The sequence below is a fragment of the Cetorhinus maximus genome, chromosome 29 (assembly GCF_964194155.1).
Source record: "Cetorhinus maximus chromosome 29, sCetMax3.hap1.1, whole genome shotgun sequence".
Taxonomy (NCBI): domain Eukaryota; kingdom Metazoa; phylum Chordata; class Chondrichthyes; order Lamniformes; family Cetorhinidae; genus Cetorhinus; species Cetorhinus maximus.
The window spans coordinates 24,929,773-24,949,111 of NC_135907.1; the positions used below are offsets into that span (position 1 = coordinate 24,929,773).

The window sequence follows — 19,339 nt, forward strand, 5'->3', positions numbered from 1 at the left end:
AGTACTTGTGTGGGGATGTACGAGAGGAGGATTGTGATGCACTCCATAGCTTCCAACACACAAAATAGTCACTCATGTTGTTACAAAGTGCAAACATTGCCTGTGGGGGTGCAATCCAATCAAGAATCACTACCTTCAGGAGAGGTGCAAGATCATTAATTCACTTGCTTCTACCTGAAGCAAACACAGGAAAAAGAGTAGCCCATTTAGCCCCTCAAACCTGCCCCATGATTCAACAAGCTCATAGCTGACCTGAGTCCTTCCTCCACATACCCATCTTTACCCCATATCCATCAATACCTTTTGGTTAACAGAAATTTATCAATCTCACATTAAAAACTGATTCAACATCAACTGTTGTTTGTGGAAGAGTGTTCCAAACATTTACCACCAATTGAATGTAGAAATGTTTCTTAATTACAGTCCTGAAAGTTCTGGTCCTAATTTTTAGACTATGCCCTTTTGTCCTAGATTCACCCTCTATTGGAAACAGTTTCTCGCTACCCTATCCATGCCCCTTAATATCTTGAAAACTTTGATCATATCACCCCTAATTCTTTTAAATACCAGGGAATACCCTTGGAGTCCTGGCATCACTCTAGTAAATCTACACTACACTCACTCCAAGGCCAAAATATCCTTCCAGGAGTATGATGCCCAGAACTAAACACAGTACTGCAGACGTGGTCAAACCAGGACTTTGCATGACTGTAGCCCTCCTTCTAACTTCTTGTATTGCAGTCCTCTAGATATGATGACCAGTTTTCCATTAACCTTTTTCATTATCTTTTGTACCTGTCCATAACCCAGATATACCCCCCCGCCACCTCCAATCCGTCAAACTCCTGCTGGAAGCATATCCTCCAAGTTCTTCCAAAGTTGGTATGCAAAACTCCCAAACAATGACGCTCACCACTTGGCAAGTTTAAATTACTATACTTTCTATTTAATGACTTCATTATATCTTTTTCAAAATAAATCCACCATAATGTTTATGTGTTTCTTAGACCTATCTTGTTAAGCTGGAAGGGTAGTCTTCAAAAAGTATAGAGGCTTGAGAGCAATTATGAATATAGGGATATTCTTGAATGTAAGGATATTAATTACTGTCAAATAATACTGGTTACATTATTTTCTGGATTTTCTTACATTGATAATCATTTATCTTTCAGCTGTAATTATAAGGCAGCTGAACAGTGGGCATTTCCTGACATTCATCTTTAAGACACAGGGAAATGCATCTTGAAAAGCCACTGATCACTGGGCTTAATCACTAATAATTTTGCAGATGAGATTTGGAAAAATGTATTATGCAAAACACAAACTAGAACAAGGAACATAGGAACAGGAGGAGGCCATTCAGTCCCTCGAGCCTGTTTCCTTATTAAATTAGATCATGGCTGATCTACACCCAACTCCATTTAGTGACTTTTTCTCTATATTTCTTCAATATCCTTATCTAACAAAAATCTATATCTCAGTTTTGAATTTTTCAATTGATCTCTAGCCTCAACAACTTTGAGGGAAAGAGTTCCAGATTTCCACTATCCTTAATCTAAAGAAATGTTTCCTGATGTCACACTGAACAATCTAGCTCTGCCATCACCTCTGCCATTCAGTGCATAAACCCCTAATGAAAACTCTTGTGCCTACTCAGAATTTCAATATTGCTCCCTAACCTTGGAAGCTTGTTTTTGTACCCTACGCACTACCTGGACAAGGTACTCATTGCCTGAAAGGCTGTCCCTGTCTCAACTCCAGCTTCCATCTTTCTCCACTTGTATCTTTTGTTAATCAATACCATTTCGGTCTATGCTCCTTCAATACTCACATTTTTGCTTCCCTTAAGTTGGAATTACACCACCACATATGGTTTTCCTCCCCCCTGCAATGTCACATATTGAAATACGAACCTGTACACCATATTCTACTCGTAACTCCTCCTTACCTGGAACCTCAGGACACCTTACCTCTCCTCACTCTATTCTTCCTCACCAATCACTAATTCCAGATTTACATGATCCTTTTCTAACCGTACAACCATCCTACATTATGTATTTTGGCTGCATATTGAAGTTCTCACATTTTTCAAAAACAAACGGCAGTACTCTTACCAGCATTATAATGCAAACCTTTGGTAATTAGCTTACGACCTTGGGAATAGTTTGCAGCATGTAAATGTTCCAGTGCTGCACAGATAAACTCTTCCTTATTCATGAATAAAGTGGACATTTCATCATCCTCTATCCAAAATGGGTTTACTTTGTACTATGACAATACACTTATATGGACAAATTGCTTCAGGAGTATATACTGGATGTGTAATGAGCAGTCATGAAACAGGACTTTCATTCCTGTAAGTGAAGCTGACCAGATAACTGAAGCAATTTAATCTACTGCACATTGCATATCCACTCAGGAGGCTGACAAGTTATAATGCACAGCCAGCCATCACATCCTATTTATAGCACACACAAGTTTGTTCATATAAAAAAGGTCACTTTCTTTGTAGGGTTCACTTAAAACCATACCAAAAAGTGAACAAGACTAATTTACAGCAATTTACTGTACTGAGGTTCGCAAAGGACTGAAGCAAGAAGGTGGGGCTGTTGAGAGAGAGCGAGAGAGAAAGCGCGCGAGAGCGAGAGAAACAGAGTTAAATACTGTTCCATAACTGGGTCACCGAGATGTTTTATATTATGTTCATACCTCCACTTCCCAATATGAGGCACCTATTCAGGCGGTTGTCTCCCATCTCTCACCAGCTCCTGGAGCTCCCCAGGCTAGGCATTAAATTCGCAGTGCCAGATTCAACTCTTAGGTGACTTGATGAAGAGGTGAAGGCCGTTGCAGGCAGCATGACATCATTGCTTCAGACGTGCTGTAGCTAATACAACAGCTGCCCATGCACGCGCCGATTCTTATGTTTTCAATAAACTGTTAAGTATAAATATGGATAGTAATGCAGCTAGATCACTCTCCATACAAAATAACAGTTACACAAGAACACCAAAGTAGGGTTGCCAACCTTCCTTAATAGCGCCAGAGACTGCTCAAATGGAGGATTGGGTTCCCAAGCACTCTGCTAACAATCTGGGAGAAAGGTATATTGCATTCCTCGTTGCACCCTTGCACTTTCATGTCTCACAGGTCAGAGGTGGGGTGAAACTGAAGGGAAACTTCAGTAATTAAATTAATCAAATCACTGTTCCAATCTTAATAGAATTAGTTCTGAGATTCTGGAAAACAATGGTGATTGTCCCTGCTCAGAATGCATTGCTAGACTATGGCCCATTCATTTGAGGGAACAGGCGAGAATCACAGAAGCGATCCTTGCATACTATCTATGAATTTAGTAAATTATTTTACTTCATTCAACAGCCACTCTGTTCACAGGAGAATGAGTAGACAGATAAAACTTTGCATTTAAAAATGCATTGACTAAACTTATAATATGTCATAGGAAAATGGTACATTTCAAGGAAGACTTTCGAATTGTAGAGAAGCATTTAAATTTATTCTTGAAAAAAGGTTATTTTTTTTTCCCCCAAAGAGATTGCTTCTAGCTTTAATGGGAAAATTAGCAGGCATTTTGGAAAGGTCAAACTGTTCTTCTTATTGCTGTTAAATCTAAATGATAGAGCTGACTGCCTTTTTCCTGAGCAGCCTTCTAATATGAGTGACTGTCTCTGTGAAAGGTAGTTGAGGGACAGGAAACACCCACCTTTGAAAGCACTCTTCCATTTGATTGGCAATTTTTCCACCTTTAGAAATCAGGATGTTCATCTTGTCACTTTTACTTTAACGATAACTAATACAAATGTTAACTGCTGCACTTTCCGCTATATGAATTTAGTCTAGACAAGAGGACTTTTTTACCCTTACCATCAGGAATCTAGGCAACCTGCAATAACCAGAGTGGTTTGATGGGCACTTAACTACTGAAGTAATGGCCAAGAATATTAATCCTGCTCTGAACAACAGGAAATACGTTGAGCATTGCACTGAAATTGCACACCATGGTTAACCAACAACACTTATCCAATTATGAAAGAGAATTTTAATATCTCAGGTGCTTCACCCCAAAGGTTTATTGAAACAAAAGCAAATTCCTGAAGATATTTTATCATTTTCTGTTTTTATCCCAAGTGTTTACTCTCGTGTGTAGTTTTGAAATCAGAATCAAAGGTTAAACTACTATCCATCATGGCATCAAGTACCAGTGTCGGTTTGAATTTAGAACTGTGATGCAATAATGTAATAACATTTCCAAATTGCGAGATGTCATATGATCAGATGTCTTGCGATTGAACATCACATGACTATTATGTCATGATTGGATGTCCAGGAATATGTCAAACCAGAATTGGCGATCCTATCCTCAGCAGCCCCAGGCCCATTTTCCTATCCTCCACACAGGGAGCTCCAAACAGCCTTAGAATGCATCACATTGGCTATTGCAGCATGAATCTGCACACTGCTAACTTCCAAGGCTGCATGCTTCCACATCAATACACTCACCTTGGAAGCACAGCAGTTCAAAATCTTGTGTGTAATATTTGCATAAGAAATGCTTCAGGAGATGTAGATGCAAACAGTTCTTTTTAATCTCTTAACTTTAATCTGTTTTTTTAAACAAGGTTAAAGAGGCTTCAGTGGAAACAAGCTAGGCAGAGTTAATCATAGATTAGTGCTATGAAACATTCTAGTTCCTTCCTAATGGGATTAAACTCAACTGGCTGGTCAATAAGCAGGCAGATTACAGGAAGCTGTTTCACTGCCACTTACAATTCCACATTTAGCTGGGCTCTGAACTGATGCTCATTTTTCTGATCCCCTCTTTATAGTACAGATCTAATAGAAACAGCAGCCCTGACGTTGGCAATGATGCTGCAATAAATGAAGTGGTATTGTTGCTGCAGAGGAACACAGAATCACCTAAGGAGGTGGTTTTCTAAGGATCAACCATGCAAGAACATGTGCCATTATCTGCAATTCCTTCTGGTTAGAGGGGTTCAGCACTCAGACTGCCCTTCACCGGTCAACAATGTGCTTTTTACAGTGCCAGTTGTATAAAACCTTCTCTAGCAGTCTGTCACCGTAATGTGCCTTTATTCAGACAGAGTCATCAGCAGAAGATGGCTGGTGCTCCCAGTGCAAATTACACATCACCACCCAGGATTCAACATTTGTGAATACTGAGGGCAAAGACTGGAGGCACAGAAAATATGACTTCCTCTCATTGCCACCCCCTGCCTCAGTGTCACAGTAAATGGGTATGGTAGAAAAGAGGACAGTGGTAGAAGCTATGGGTTACCACTTCAGGGCTCTCTCTCCCAGAACCAACATAATATTTACTGCTCACATTGCGGAGACCAAATGCAGACTGGGTGATCGCTTTGTGGAGTTCAGTTCGCAAGCATGATTCCAAGCTTCCTGTGGCCAGCTGGCATTTTGATTCCCCATCTTGCTCTCACACTGACCGCTCTGTCCTTGGCCCACTGTAGTGTTCCAATGAAGCTCAACTCAAGCTTGAGGAACAGCACTTCACCTTTTGATTCAGTATTTTGTAGTCGTCAGGACTCATGTTGAATCTAACAGTTTCAGGCCATAATCTCTGCTCCCATTTTGTTTCCTTTGCATGTTTTGGTCTTAATTTTGTTTTTCTCCTGTTATTTCTTTCCATGGCAGTTGCACATTATTCTGACATTTTGTTTCTTTACTTGTCCCATTGTCCTCCTTTGGCTCTGCACCAACTCTTTTGTCACATAATGTCTCCTGCCCTATCACAGATCTTCCCTTTTGATCTTTTCCCACCCTGCTTCATTTCACCTGCTTAACACCTAGTCATTTGGTAGTTCGGAACTTGATTACTGTTGAAAAAGAGAGACATTTTTGGTCAAAGCTTTTCGTCTTGCACTCATCAGGACAATTTGCAAGAAAATACCAGGAGAAACAATATATTTATACTGTATGAAAAGAGAGTGCTGATTGGTTGGCAAGTGAACTCTAATTAGTAGAGGCGTTGCCATGGAGAATGCACCAGTGTATGGTGACTGGTAGTTAACTGCCAAGCATTGTTTGAAATTTAAACCAGGCAGCTTGACTCTGATTGATCAGGACATTCCCCAGGGCAATGTCTCGTTCTTCAGCAATGCTTAACACCTATTACATTTCTAACTTTTACCAATTCTAATGAAAGATCAATGACCTAAAACATTAACCCTGTTTCTCTCTCCACAGGTTCTGCTGGACATGCTGAATATTTCCAGCATTTTCTATTTTACAACCTTTACTTCACTTGTCAAATATATTCTACAGGATGAGTGTAAGTGCTTCTCACTTCAAGCACAATCAGCATCAAGACATCCCTGTTTTGTATACAAAGTAAAGCAGCAACTCTGTTCCAACAATATTTCTCAGTTCAGCCCCAAACTCAGAAGAGTATCCTGAAACTTTACTCCATCTCCCACGCCAACCAACACATGAATGGCCCGAGTAAGATTGCTAATTAATGTCAAATTAGGAACAATTGTGTGTTTCTGGTCTGTGTCAACCGGAACTGGCTTGAGTGTACTCAACTCATATCCAAGTGAAGGAACCATTTATACCGTCACTCAAGCTGAATTTGACTCCCAGTCACAAAACTGAAATGCCAGTCTATATATAACTTTACATGCTGCCCAGTTCTTAAGCCATATTTTATAGAATTAAAATAAATTTACCCGAAGCAGAAATGAAATAAACAAAGTTTCCCATTTTCCAAACCAAGTATCATCAATGGTTTGCATCTGGATATATAAACAGCAGAGTCTGATAAGCACCAAGACTATTGGATAAAACTGTCTTTCAGACTTTTACTACATAATTTGTATACAGACTACACAAATTTGTTCACCAATGGAATTTGAATCTTTTGCCAATACCACATTTTTTTTTCAGAAGCTAATTACTGTGGATGCTGAAATCTGAAACAAAGATGAAAATACTGGGAATATTCAGTAAATTAGATAGTATCTGTGAAGAGAGAGAGAGTTTTGATCAAAGGTTATTGACCTAAAACATTAACTGTTCCTCTCTCCTCAGATGCTTCCTGGCCTGCTGAGTAGTTCTAACATTTTCTATTTTTATTCAACAGGTCTTGCATTTCAAGGGTCTTCAAAGGCAGTTGTCAATCACCCACAATCAAAAACACAGTTTATTGCAACATATTTTACTCAAGAGTCTCAAATATCTGATAATAGCTTAGCAACATATAGATCAATTTAATCAGCCTAAAATCCAGATCCGGCAACCTGTAGGACTTGGTTACCACAGACAATCCCTTCCTATCCTCCATTTTGAAACCTAATAGAAAGGCCAGTTTCCATTTTAACTCTAACTATTTTAGATGAAGACAAAAATATCCCGTTACCTTAGTCCACACAGCAACTGTTAGCAGATGTCACTGAACAGCAAAGAGGTATAGGAACCCTCTCTCCTTTTCACTAACCCAGCGTGTAGTGAAACTAACTACAGCACATGAACCAAAGTCTGCTAACACAGACAAAGATCAAAGCCTATGATCTTCCTGTCCTATATTTGCACAGGGTAGGCAGCAGTATCATAATATTAAAATCTAAAGGTTATTCTGTGTACAAATGATGAAGCGATATACCTCAGGCAGTATTCGTGCTTGTCCAAGTGGCATGTTGCAACAATGTACACCCTGTTCGACATTAATATACGAGCCTTATTTCATAAATACCAGCATCCCCATATTACAAGTGTGAACGTGATTACTGTTTAACTTAACACAAACGAAAGAATCTTTACAAGTGGCATTCAAATACAAACAAGTTTATTTCAAAAGGCCTGAGGAAAAATTTTGCATGAGGAAATTATTTTCTGATATACAACTTATTTGTTTTACATATCTAAACTTTTCTACTTTGTTATTGACCAGCAATTAAATAAAATTCTTTCCACCACAGATAAAAATAAACTATTACTAAACAGCTGTTCTTTAACCATAATCTGTAACCTCATGGCACAGCATACCACACACACAGCCCCCCCCCCCACTATACCATTACCACCAAGCCAGGGATCAGCCCTGGTTCGATGAGGAATGCAGGAGGGCATGCCAGGAGCGACACCAGGCATACCTAAAAATGAGGCGTCAACTTGGTGAAGCTACAGCACAGGACCACCTGCGTGCCAAACAGCAGAAGCAGCATGCAATAGACGGAACTAAGTGATCCCACAAGAAATGGATTAGATTGAAGCTCTGCAGTTCTGCCACATCCAGGCATAAATGGTAGTGGACAATGGAAAAAGAGGTTTGACAAATATCCCCATCATCAATGATGAGGGAGCCCAACATATCAGTGCAAAAGACAAGGCTATCTTCAGCCAAAAGTGCTGAATGGATGATCCATCTTGGCCTCCTCCCAAGGTCCCCAGTATCACAGGTGCCAGTCTTCAACCAATTCAGTGCAGTCCACGTGACATTAAGTAATGACTGAAGGCACTTGATACTACAAAGGCTATGGGCCTTGACAAAATTCTGGCAATAATACTGAAGACTTGTGTTCCAGAACTAGCTGAGACCCTAGCCAGGCTGTTCCAGTACAGCTACAATACTGACATCGACCTGGCAATGTGGAAAATTGACCAGATAAATCATGTACACAAAAACACAGTACAAACTCAATCCTTACAATTACTGCACCATCAGTCTACACTTGATCATCAGCAAAGTGTTGGAAGGTGTCATCAAGTGGCACTTACTCAGCAATAACCTGCTCATTGACGCTCAGTTTGGGTTCCACCAATGTCACTCAGTTCCTGACCTCATTACAGACATCTCCAAACATGGACAAAAGAGCTGACCTCCAGAGGTGAGGTGAGAATGACTGCCCTTGACATCGAAGTAGCTTTTGACTTAGTGTGACATCAAGGAGCCCTAGCAAAATCGGAGTCAATGGGAACCAGATGGAGAACTCTACGCTGGCTGGAGTCATACCTAGCACAAAGGAAGATGGTTGTTGTTGTTGGAGGTCAATCATCTCAGCTTCAGGACATTGCTGCAGGAGTTCTTCAAGGTAGTGTCCTGGGTCCAACCATCTTCAACTGCTTCATCAATGACCTCCCTTCCATCATAAAGTCAAGAGTAGGGATATTCGCTGATGATTGCAAAATGTTCAGCTGCACAAACAACTCATCAAATGCTGAAGCAATCCATGTGCACATGCAGCAAGACTGGCACAATATTGAAGCTTGGGCTGATAAGTCGCAAGTAACATTCATGCCATACAAGTGCCAGGCTATTTCCAACGAGAGAGAATCTAACCATCACCCCATGACATTCAATGGCAATTACCATCACTGGAACTCTACTATCAACATCCTGGGGGTTTACCATTGACCAGAAACTGAACTGGACCAGCCATGTAAATACTGTGGCTACATGAGCAGGTCAGACGCTGGGAATTCTGCAGCAAGTAACTCACCTCCTGACTCCCCAAAGCCTGTCCCCATCTGCAAAGCACAAGTCAGGAATGTGATGGAATACTTGCCTGGATGAGTGCAGCTCCAACAACATCCAAGAAGCTTGACACCATCCAGGACAAAGCAGCCTGCTTGATTGGCATCCTATCCACCACCTTAAACAGTCATTCCCTCTAACAATGACAACAGCGTGTCTCATCTACAAAATGCACTGCAGCAACTCACCAAGGCTCCTTTGAAAACACTTTCCAAAATGTGACCTCTACTACCTAGAGGGACAAAGGCAGCAGATCTTAGGATCTTAAAAGAAGTGGCTAGTGAAATAGGCGGTGTGCTGGTTTAAATTTTCCAAAATTCCCTAGATTTGCAGAAGATTCCATTAGATTGGAAAATAGCGAATGTAACTCCACTATTCAAAAAGGGAGGGAAACAGAAAGCAAGAAACTACAGATCAGTTAACTTAACATTTGTCATAGGGAAAATGTTAGAAGCTATTATTAAAGATGTTATAGCAGAGCACTTAAATAAATTCAACGTAATCAGGCAGAGTCAACATGGTTTTTGTGTGAGGGAAATCATGTTTAACCAATTTATTGGAATTCTTTGAGGAAGTAACATGTGCTGTGGATAAAAGGGAACCAGTGGATGTACTGTACTTGGATTTCCGGAAGGCATCTGATAAGGTGCCACATCAAAAGTTATTGCAGAAAATGAAAACTCATGGCGTTGGGGGTAACATATTGACAAGGATAGAAGATTGGCTAGCTGACAGGAAACAGAGTAGGCATACATGGGTCATTTTCTGGTTAGCAAGATGTAACGAGTGGTGTGCCACAGGGATCATTGCTGGGGCCTCAACTTTATTTATATAAACAACTTGGATGAAGGGACCGAAGGAATGGTTGCTAAATTTGCTGATGACACAAAGATAGGTAGGAAAGTAAGTTGTGAAGTGGACATAAGGAGGCTACAAAGGGATATAGATAGGTTAAGTGAGTGGGCAAAGATCTGGCAAATGGAGTATAATGTGGGAAATGTGAAATTGTCCATTTTGGCAGGAAAAATAAGAAAGGCGCTTAATTTTTTAAAAAATTTGTTCATGGAATGTGGGTGTCGCTGGCTGGGCCAGCATTTGTTTTCCATCCCTAGTGGCCCTTGAGAAGGTAATGGTGAGCTGCCTTCTTGAACCGCTGCAGTCCATGTGGTGTGGGGACACCCACAGTGCTATTAGGGAGGGAGTTCCAGGATTTTGACCCAGCGACAGTAAAGGAATGACGATATATTTCCAAGTCAGGATGGTGAGTGACTTGGAGGGGAACTTCTAGGTGGTGGTGTTCCCAGCTATCTGCTGCCCTTGTCCTTCTAGATGGTAGTGGTCATGGATTTGGAAGAGGCTGTCGAAGGAGCCTTGGCGAATTCCTGCATTTTGGAGATGGTACACACTGCTTCTACTGTGGTGGTGGAGGGAGTGAATGTTTGTGGATGTGGGTGCCAATCAAGCAGGCTGCTTTGTCCTGGATGGTGTTAAGCTTCTTGACTGTTGTCGGAATTGCACTCATCCAGGCAAGTGAGGAATATTCCAACACACTCCTGACTTGCGCCTTGTAGATAGTGGACAGGCTTTGGGGAGTCAGGAGGTGGGTTACTCGTCACACTATTCCTAGCCTCTGACCTGCTCTTGTAGCCACAGTATTTATATGGCTAGTCCAGTTCAGTTTTTGGTCAATTGTAATCCCCAGGATGTTGATAGTGGGGGATGGTAATGCCATTGAATATCAAAGGGCAATGGTTAGATTCTCTCTTGTTGGAGATGGTCATTGCCTGACACTTGTGTGGTGTGAATGTTACTTGCCACTTGTCAGCCCAAGCCTGGATATTGTCCAAGGCTTGCTGCATTTGGACATAGACTGCTTCAGTGTCTGAGGAGTCGCGAATGGTGAACATTGTGCAATCATCAGCGAACATCCCCACTTCTGACCTTATGGTGGAAGGAAGGTCATTGATGAAGCAGCTCAAGATGGTTGTGCCGAGGACACTACCTGGAGGAACTGCTGCAGTGATGTCCCTGAGCTGAGATGACTGACCTCCCAACAACCATAACCATCTTCCTTTGTGCTAGGTGTGACTCCAACCAGTGGAGAGTTTACCCCCTGATTCCCATTGACTCCAGTTTTGCTGGGGCTCCTTCATGCCACACTCTGTCAAATGCCGCCTTGATGTCAACAGCAGTCACTTTCACCTCACCTCGGGAGTTCAGCTCTTTTGTCCATGTTTGAACCAAGGCTCTAATGAGGTCAGGAGCTGAGTGGCCCTGGCGGAACCCAAACTGGGTGTCAATGAGCTGGTTATTGCTAAGCAAGTGTTGCTTGATAGCATTGTTGATGACCCCTTCCATTACTGATGACGGAGAGTAGACTGATGGGGCGGTAATTGGCCGGGTTGGATTTGTCCTGCTTTTTGCGTACAGGATATACCTGGGCAATTTTCCACAAGGCTGGGTAGATGCCAATGCTGTAGCTGTTATCTAAATAATGAAGAATTGTAGAGCTCTGAGATGCAGAGGAATCTGGATGTCCTACTGCATGAATCGCAAAAGGTTAGTATGCAGGTACAACAAGCAATTAGGAAAGCTAACAGAATGTTATCATTTATTGCAAGGGGAGCTGAATACAAAAGTAGGGAGGTTATGCTTCAGTTATACAGGACATTGGTGAGACCGCATCTGGAGTATTATGTATAGTGTTAATCTCCTTATTAAAGGGTGTAAGTGCATTGGAAGCAGTTCAGAGTAGGTTTATTAGACTAATACCTGGAACGGGCAGGTTGTCTTATGAGAAAAAGTTGGGCATGCTGGGCTTGTATCCATTGGAGTTTAGAAGAGTAAGAGGTGATTGATTGAAACATACAATATCCTGAGAGGTGTTGACAGGGTGGATGTAGAAAGGATGTTTCCTCTTGTGGGTAAATCTAGAACTAGGGGTCACTTTTTAAAAATAAGGGGTTGCCCATTTAAGACAAAGGAATTTTTCCTCTCAGAGGTTCATGAGTCTTCATGAACACTCTTCCTCAAAAGGCAGTGGAAGTGGAATCCTTGAATATTTTTAGGGTAGAGCTAGATAGATAGATTCTTGATAAGCAAGGGGGTGAAAGCTTATCGGGGGTAGGCGGGAATGTGGAGTTGAGGTCACAATTAGATCAGCCATGATCTTACTGAATGGCGGAGCAGGCTCGAGGGGCATGGAAACACCACCATCTGCAAGTTCCCCTCCAAGCCACACAACATGCTGTGCTGTTCCTTCACTGTCGCTGGGTAGAAGTCCTGGAACTCCCTTCCTAACAGCATTGTGCGTGTACCAACACCATACGGACGGCAGCGGTTCAAGAAGGCAGCTCAACACCACCTTCTCACGGGCAATTGGGGATGGGTAATTAGTGACACCCACATTCCATGAAAGGATAAAGAAAAGCTTTTTTTTTGCAAATTACTAAACGATATGATCAAATCAAGTTCTGTGAGTTTTGTGATGTACCCAACCCAAATAATAAGTACTTGATGGAATGCAAGGCACACCTTGCTTTCTGAAAATCTTGCTGGCATTGAAAATCTCTTTCCAATCACTTCATCTGCTTAACAAATTCACTGACCAACTGAACTAGTTAGTTCACATTTAGAAAGAGTGTCAGGGTAAACTGAGATTCCTCCATTTTTAATTCACTTTTATTAAATCAAAATCCCAGTCCTTCAGGCTATAAAAAAGGAGTCAGCAGCAAATACACTGATTGAAAGTCACAAGCATGTAGTCACAGATTGCCAATTCTGGTCCCAGATCCATATGAATTGCAGGTCAAATAAAGGACCATCAAATGCTGAGAAGCATCAAAATATGGAGAATGAATCCTAAATGCCTTTTATTAACTTTCAAACAAGGCAAAGAAAACCAAATGGGCCAAAATGTTTTCCAGGCTTTGCAAAATGGTTATCAATTATGATCATTTGTCACAAATTGTTTACAGCATGGCATTTCCAAAAATATAGGACATCTTAAGTTCCTGATTAAAAATTAAATTGAATACCCTCTCTCTCATTCACTCCTCCTATACCTCACTCCTTTCCCACAAACAATAGTAAAAATCTGGAACTCTCTCCGCAAAAAACTGTGGATACTGGGGGTCAATTGAAATTTTCGAAACTAAGGTTGATAAGTTTTTTGTTAGGTAAGGGTATCAAGTGACATGGAAGTAAGATGGTTAAATGAAGTTGAGATCTAGATCAGCCATAAGCAAATTGAATGGCAGAGCAAACTTGAAGGGCTAAATGCCCTATACCTCCTGCTCCTATGGTGCTATCTTCCCTGTCTTGCAAACTCTTTTTTTTCAACCTAGTATCTATCAGCAATCTCAGCAATAAACAGGCATCTCTTCAGATTCCCTCTCAAATCTGCCTCTGGGAGGCAAGAGTAGCTTAGGGAGACTGCTGGTTTGTCCCTCCCTGTTGAGGGATCACTTTACCCTTGTTCACTGCTACCTCCCCTGTGTGGTACAGCTGGAACCAGGATTCCTAACTCTGAAGCAGTAGATCAGCACATTAAAAATTGCAAAAGGAGAAAAAAAACAGGGGCTAAAGTGCAGGAAATGTAACAAAATGAATTAGCACAGTCCAGTGAGCACTTTGACAAGGTAGCAGGACACGTGTCTGTGAATACAAGGTCCCCAGGTGGCCAAGCTCCTGATCACAGCTGTGATGTGCAACGAAGGCAGCAGTGAACAGAGGTAAAGTGCTTCCCCCACAGGGAGGGAGAAATCCGCAGTGTCTCCCTGAGCCACTCTTGCCTCCCAAGGGCAGACTTGTGAGACAATCCAAGAGAACAGCTAAAAACATTTGAGGGGAAGGCTAGAAATTCTCTTTTTCCCTCTACAGGTTCACATTTCTGTGAAGATACACATTAAAGCTTGTGACAATAATTTTGAAAATGTATGCAAAAGCAAAGTGCTGCATGCTGGATATCTGAAATAAAAGCAGAAAATGCTGGAAAGACTCAGCAGGTCTGGCAGCATCTGTGGAGAAAGAAAGAGTTAACATTTCAGGTCTATGACCTTTCGTACGTCCCAAGAGGAGTCACTGACCTGAAACATTAAAACTCTAACTCTCTCCACAGATGGTGCCAGACCTGCTGATTATTTCCAGCATTTTGTCTTTATGTAAAATCCCGAGAGCACATTCAAGGCTTATAATGCTGCATCAGAAATCTCTACAATATACAATATCTACTTTATGCAGAAGTTTTTTTTGATATCTGCAACAGAAAAGCAGAACTCAATGCTGTGCACCAAATTATGTATAATTTCTATGATCACTTACTAATTTCTGATACCTGCATTTTTGGTCATTTAAATCTCTGATATTAATATACCTCCAGTGAGCACGATTAACTAAACCACAGACACTCGCTGAAACCCATCTTACCTCCATCATAATAAGTTGCTTCAAACTTTGAGGAATCCTTCAGATCAAAAACAAACTCACCCAGAGATACATCATTTGCATTTTGAACGAATTCACACTCAATTATGGCAACCACAAAGTCATCCAACTATAGGCACACATGAATGGAGGTCTGTTGAAAGGATTACTCTAGTTTCCTGCCTCGTTTTTAGGTGCAGCCCTCTCTCCCTTGCGGCTCCCATCCCACCTGTGCTGCTGTGAGCTTCAGTTCAGCCTGAAGGGAATTTCTGACTGGCACAACAGCAGCTTGCTCAACCTGTGTGTGCTTTTTCTGAAGAGAAGCAAAGATGGGTGCGGTTCAGAATCTGAGATAAATCATCTGTTCCAACTATGACATTTTTTTAAAAAGTCATATTCACATCCAAGATATGATATTTGTCTTTCTCTCCTGCCCCTTAAACTTTCTTCCTTACTCCCCTGAAGGTTGCGATCTAATTCCTTAGGTACAAAATACCCTCCAAAACTTGATCCCATTGGCTATTCTTAAAGTTATGAGCCTAGATTATGAAGTAGGTTAGCAGACTACCCTTATAGCAGCCCAGTGCTGAGGTCGACCTTGTTGGGATCAGCCACATCAACATGGACCAAGAGTCAAACATGGGGCATTCTGGTCTGTGTAGCTTCAGTTAGACTGTGGCCATAACAACTGTATCATCTGTTCCCAAAGAATTAAAGGTAGATTTTATGAAGCTTTGTTCCAGAAGCGGAAAGATTTTTTCAGCCATGCATCTTTCAAGAACTTTAAAAACAGCAAGAATTAGCCTTGAGTTTTAAACTCCATATCACAATCACCAAATGCCAACTTCCATATTCTCAATAATACCATCTCTGCCTTTAAATTGTACCCACAGCTGGAATTTCCACTTCTGCTCAGTACCTGTTACTATTTTTTAAGCACCCAATTTATTTTCTATGGTTAAGAAATGTGTACATTTGTATAAATACTGTATTAGAGTGTCTTTTACAGGGATACTAAAGGAAAAACTTCTGGTGTAAAGATGAAGAGTTTGAATTTATGTAGTGTCTTCAACATAGGGCAATGGTAAAAAAACATGATTTTAACTCGAGTGTTGTGTCAATGTTTCAGGTTGTGGAATCAGTCTATCTCAGATCTTACCCAGAGTTAAAAGGGCATCAACTCTCAAAGTACTGGGAAACCTTTGATTTCAATAATAACTCATTAGCTGTGAAGCACTTTGGGACATCCTAAGGTCATGAAAAGCACTATATAAATGCGTCATTTTTAAGCGGATAACTCATTTGCATTACTTGCAAAGGACAATTGAAAATAGTATGGAGTCCTGTAACCAAATGATTGAAATTACCTCAAAAGAGTGGGGAATCTCAGTTTGAACAAAAAAAACTCTCAGCAAGACAGAGACAGACCATAAAAGATTAACTTCTGTCTACCTAGTAACAGTTCAGACTTGCTTTACACTATAGGCTCACTTTCATACTAAATTAATTTATTTATTTACTCATAACAAACTTAAATAACCAAAGAATTTTGTTTCAGGAAAATAATCTTTCAATCCTTCAAAAAATTTCATAGCACCCAACACCCAAACGTGGCTAAAGATAGATTCCCTAATAGGTAAGTATATCTTCTATCTTCAAACCTTTAGTATGTGGCTATACTACAGGAGTTGCACAGATACTTAATCTTGTAGACAATAGGGGTGGCATAACTGGGCCAATCCACCAAGTGAAAAGATTTCTGAAAGTTTTAACAGGCTTGTCTATGGTGCCATCCACTGAACACGCAATGTCAAGAATTACAGATGAGGAAGGAACACGTGAGTCAGGCAGTTAAAAGTTAAGAGGAGAGGGAGGATTTTTTTGTGCAATAATACTAATTCATATCTCAAATTGCTCCAACCACTAAATAGCAGTGATGGACCTATAACCAAGAAGATAGAGGTCAGGTGTAACTCCAGGATAGCATATTTGATCACAACCTTTTGACTCAGATGCAAATTCAACTCCAGAGAATTGAGCTTAAAAACTAGGCTGCACTGTTGGAAATGCCATTTTTCAGGTGAGATGTTAAACCAAGACCCTGCATGCCATCTCAGAGCAATGTCACTAATGAAGATGATCTGGTCATCATCACATTGCTGGTTGTGGGACCTTGCTGTATGCAATTGGCTGTAGCTCTTCATATATTACAACAGCAACTACACTTAAGAAGTATTCCATTGACTAATGGGATGTATGATGTCCTGAGGCCTGAGGCAAAGGGCGCTATATAAATCTGAGTCTTTCCTTCCATTACTTAATTTAATTATTTTGTGGCTAAAATTTAAGATGACTGATGCAACTAGTTTCAAAAATTCTCCAACTATAACTCAAGTTTGGAAAGACAAAATCTACAATTTTGTTTGCTCAAATGGACAAAGCAGAACTATTTTATACTCGCATTGCACTTAGTTTAATTTGCCAATACTCTAGACTTATTAAGCTGACAATGGAACCAGTTTTAACAAAATTTACATGATGAAATATTTCTGACATCACACATAGTTCCTGACATAGTTCCTATCAGTCAAATAACAATGTGGTGAGGAGTTACTTTAATTCAGAGGCTCTACAATTGGACAATTTGCTGCCACACATGCAAGTCATGAATCATGAGAGGTGCTAGGATAGATGGCTTTGGGCCATTGCCTGGAAGGAGAGAGGCATAGCTCATTGGCATTGTAAGGAAAGAGCATAATCAGCTTCGTGTAGGCAGTGCAGGGGAATGGGACACAAAATACCTTTGGCTTCCTTTGAAACATTAAGCTTCATTATTATCTCTGCCAGTCTTTACCCACTCTCAGTACCTCGGGTTCCCATTCTTAACACCATTTTTTTTTTGCTGTGCCGTTACTTTCCCATCGTGAAAGCACTTCACGTTTTTCCATTTTCCCTTTTGTGAGCCAACTTGTATAGTTTTTAAATAAACACAAATTTCCATAAACAAAAATTGCCTCAAAAACTTCAAGCTTCCAGGTCTTTTCTAAAAACTAATCCATAAGCCTCAAAAATGGTTGAGAGAATTTTAACTGGATTTTCAAACAAAAAAAAAATCCATCCTCAATAAACAATTTGTTTTTCCACTCCTGTTTAAGAAACCACATTAGTTTTAATCACAGATGCTGTCTGTCTATAAACAGTTCATAACAGAAGATAGCATTGAGGAAAGTATTGTTTTTTCATTTAACAATTTGCAATATTTACACTGCACATCCAAACAGGAATTTCTGCCATTCCCGAGTTATATCTGAGAGATCAGACTGCTGGTGTCAAGTCAGCTTTTACATAACTAAATACCCAATTAGAAAAGTGTTAATGGAGTAAGTTGGAAATTTGGTAATTCCTCCCCAGTGTTTCACATCAGCTTAATATATTTTTTTTTAAAAAGACTAATACACTCAAATAATAACAGGTTTTCATTACATATCGCATATATCCACTTGCTTAGGGATGGGCAATAAATGCTGGCCTAGCCAATGAAGCCCACATCCCTTGAATGAATAAAAAACATGACCACCTCCCTCCACAAACATACCAAATTGTCCCTTAGCTTAGTGATGCTACCCATTTCAAGGGCCTTAACTGGTAGCTTTGACTACAACTCTAATACTCTTTGGACAAGGAAGGCCACTTGACTTTCCTATTTTTAACATGTTTGTCATATTTGAAATATAGTTTTTCTTTACATAATATACTTTTGAGCGTCAAACTCCTGAATAGGACCAAGCAGTAATATAAATAGATCAATTCTGAAATTTTGCTGCCTTAGCAAAAACTGAAGACAGAAGGGAATTTCGTCAAGACTGCACAATGTATGAATTATTTTGTTTTCTCACTTGGTCTGGCATGCTCAAAAAAATGAATATCCTCCTAATGGATCACCACTGACTCTGGCTCCAGAAAATTCTGCCTTACCTTCATTTCTATTTTTACACCAATTCTGCCACATTTCCTTTCTACTTCTTGATCTGTATCTTTCCTAAAAGATTATAATTAGTTCCAATTAGAAATGCAGTACAGAATGGCAAATTGCTAGTTTAGAAGAACCTGTTATAATTCTAATCTCGACATCAGTGAAAGGGGAAGGGGCCAAATTCTTTACCTTGGGTTGAACAATATATAACTAAATAAATTTACAACTTTCACTGCAAATGTCAGAGCTTTATCTCTGAAAAAGGGTCATAGCGAATCGAAACGTCAACTCTGTTTTTCTCTCCACAGATGCTGTCAGACCTGCTGAGTTTTTCCAGAATTTTCTGTTTTTCTTTCAGAGATTTATCAGTTCTGTATTTTTGCTGTAAACATAGTACACCCTTCTACACAGAA

General features: G+C 40.3%; 1 protein-coding gene across 9 annotated transcripts in view; it reads right to left on the reverse strand.

Annotated features, from left to right (window-relative positions):
- Positions 1–19,339, reverse strand: part of LOC144669472 (RNA binding protein fox-1 homolog 1-like) — a 304,542-nt gene that overhangs the window by 138,126 nt on the left and 147,077 nt on the right. Inside the window, exon 1 of one of the 9 annotated variants that reach the window (XM_078531940.1) lies at positions 7,415–7,435. The exons of the other annotated variants lie outside the window; for them this stretch is intronic. The gene's annotated coding sequence lies outside the window, so the exon portion shown is untranslated. Of the gene's footprint in view, positions 1–7,414; positions 7,436–19,339 lie in introns of those variants that run through there. 9 annotated transcript variants of the gene reach the window in all.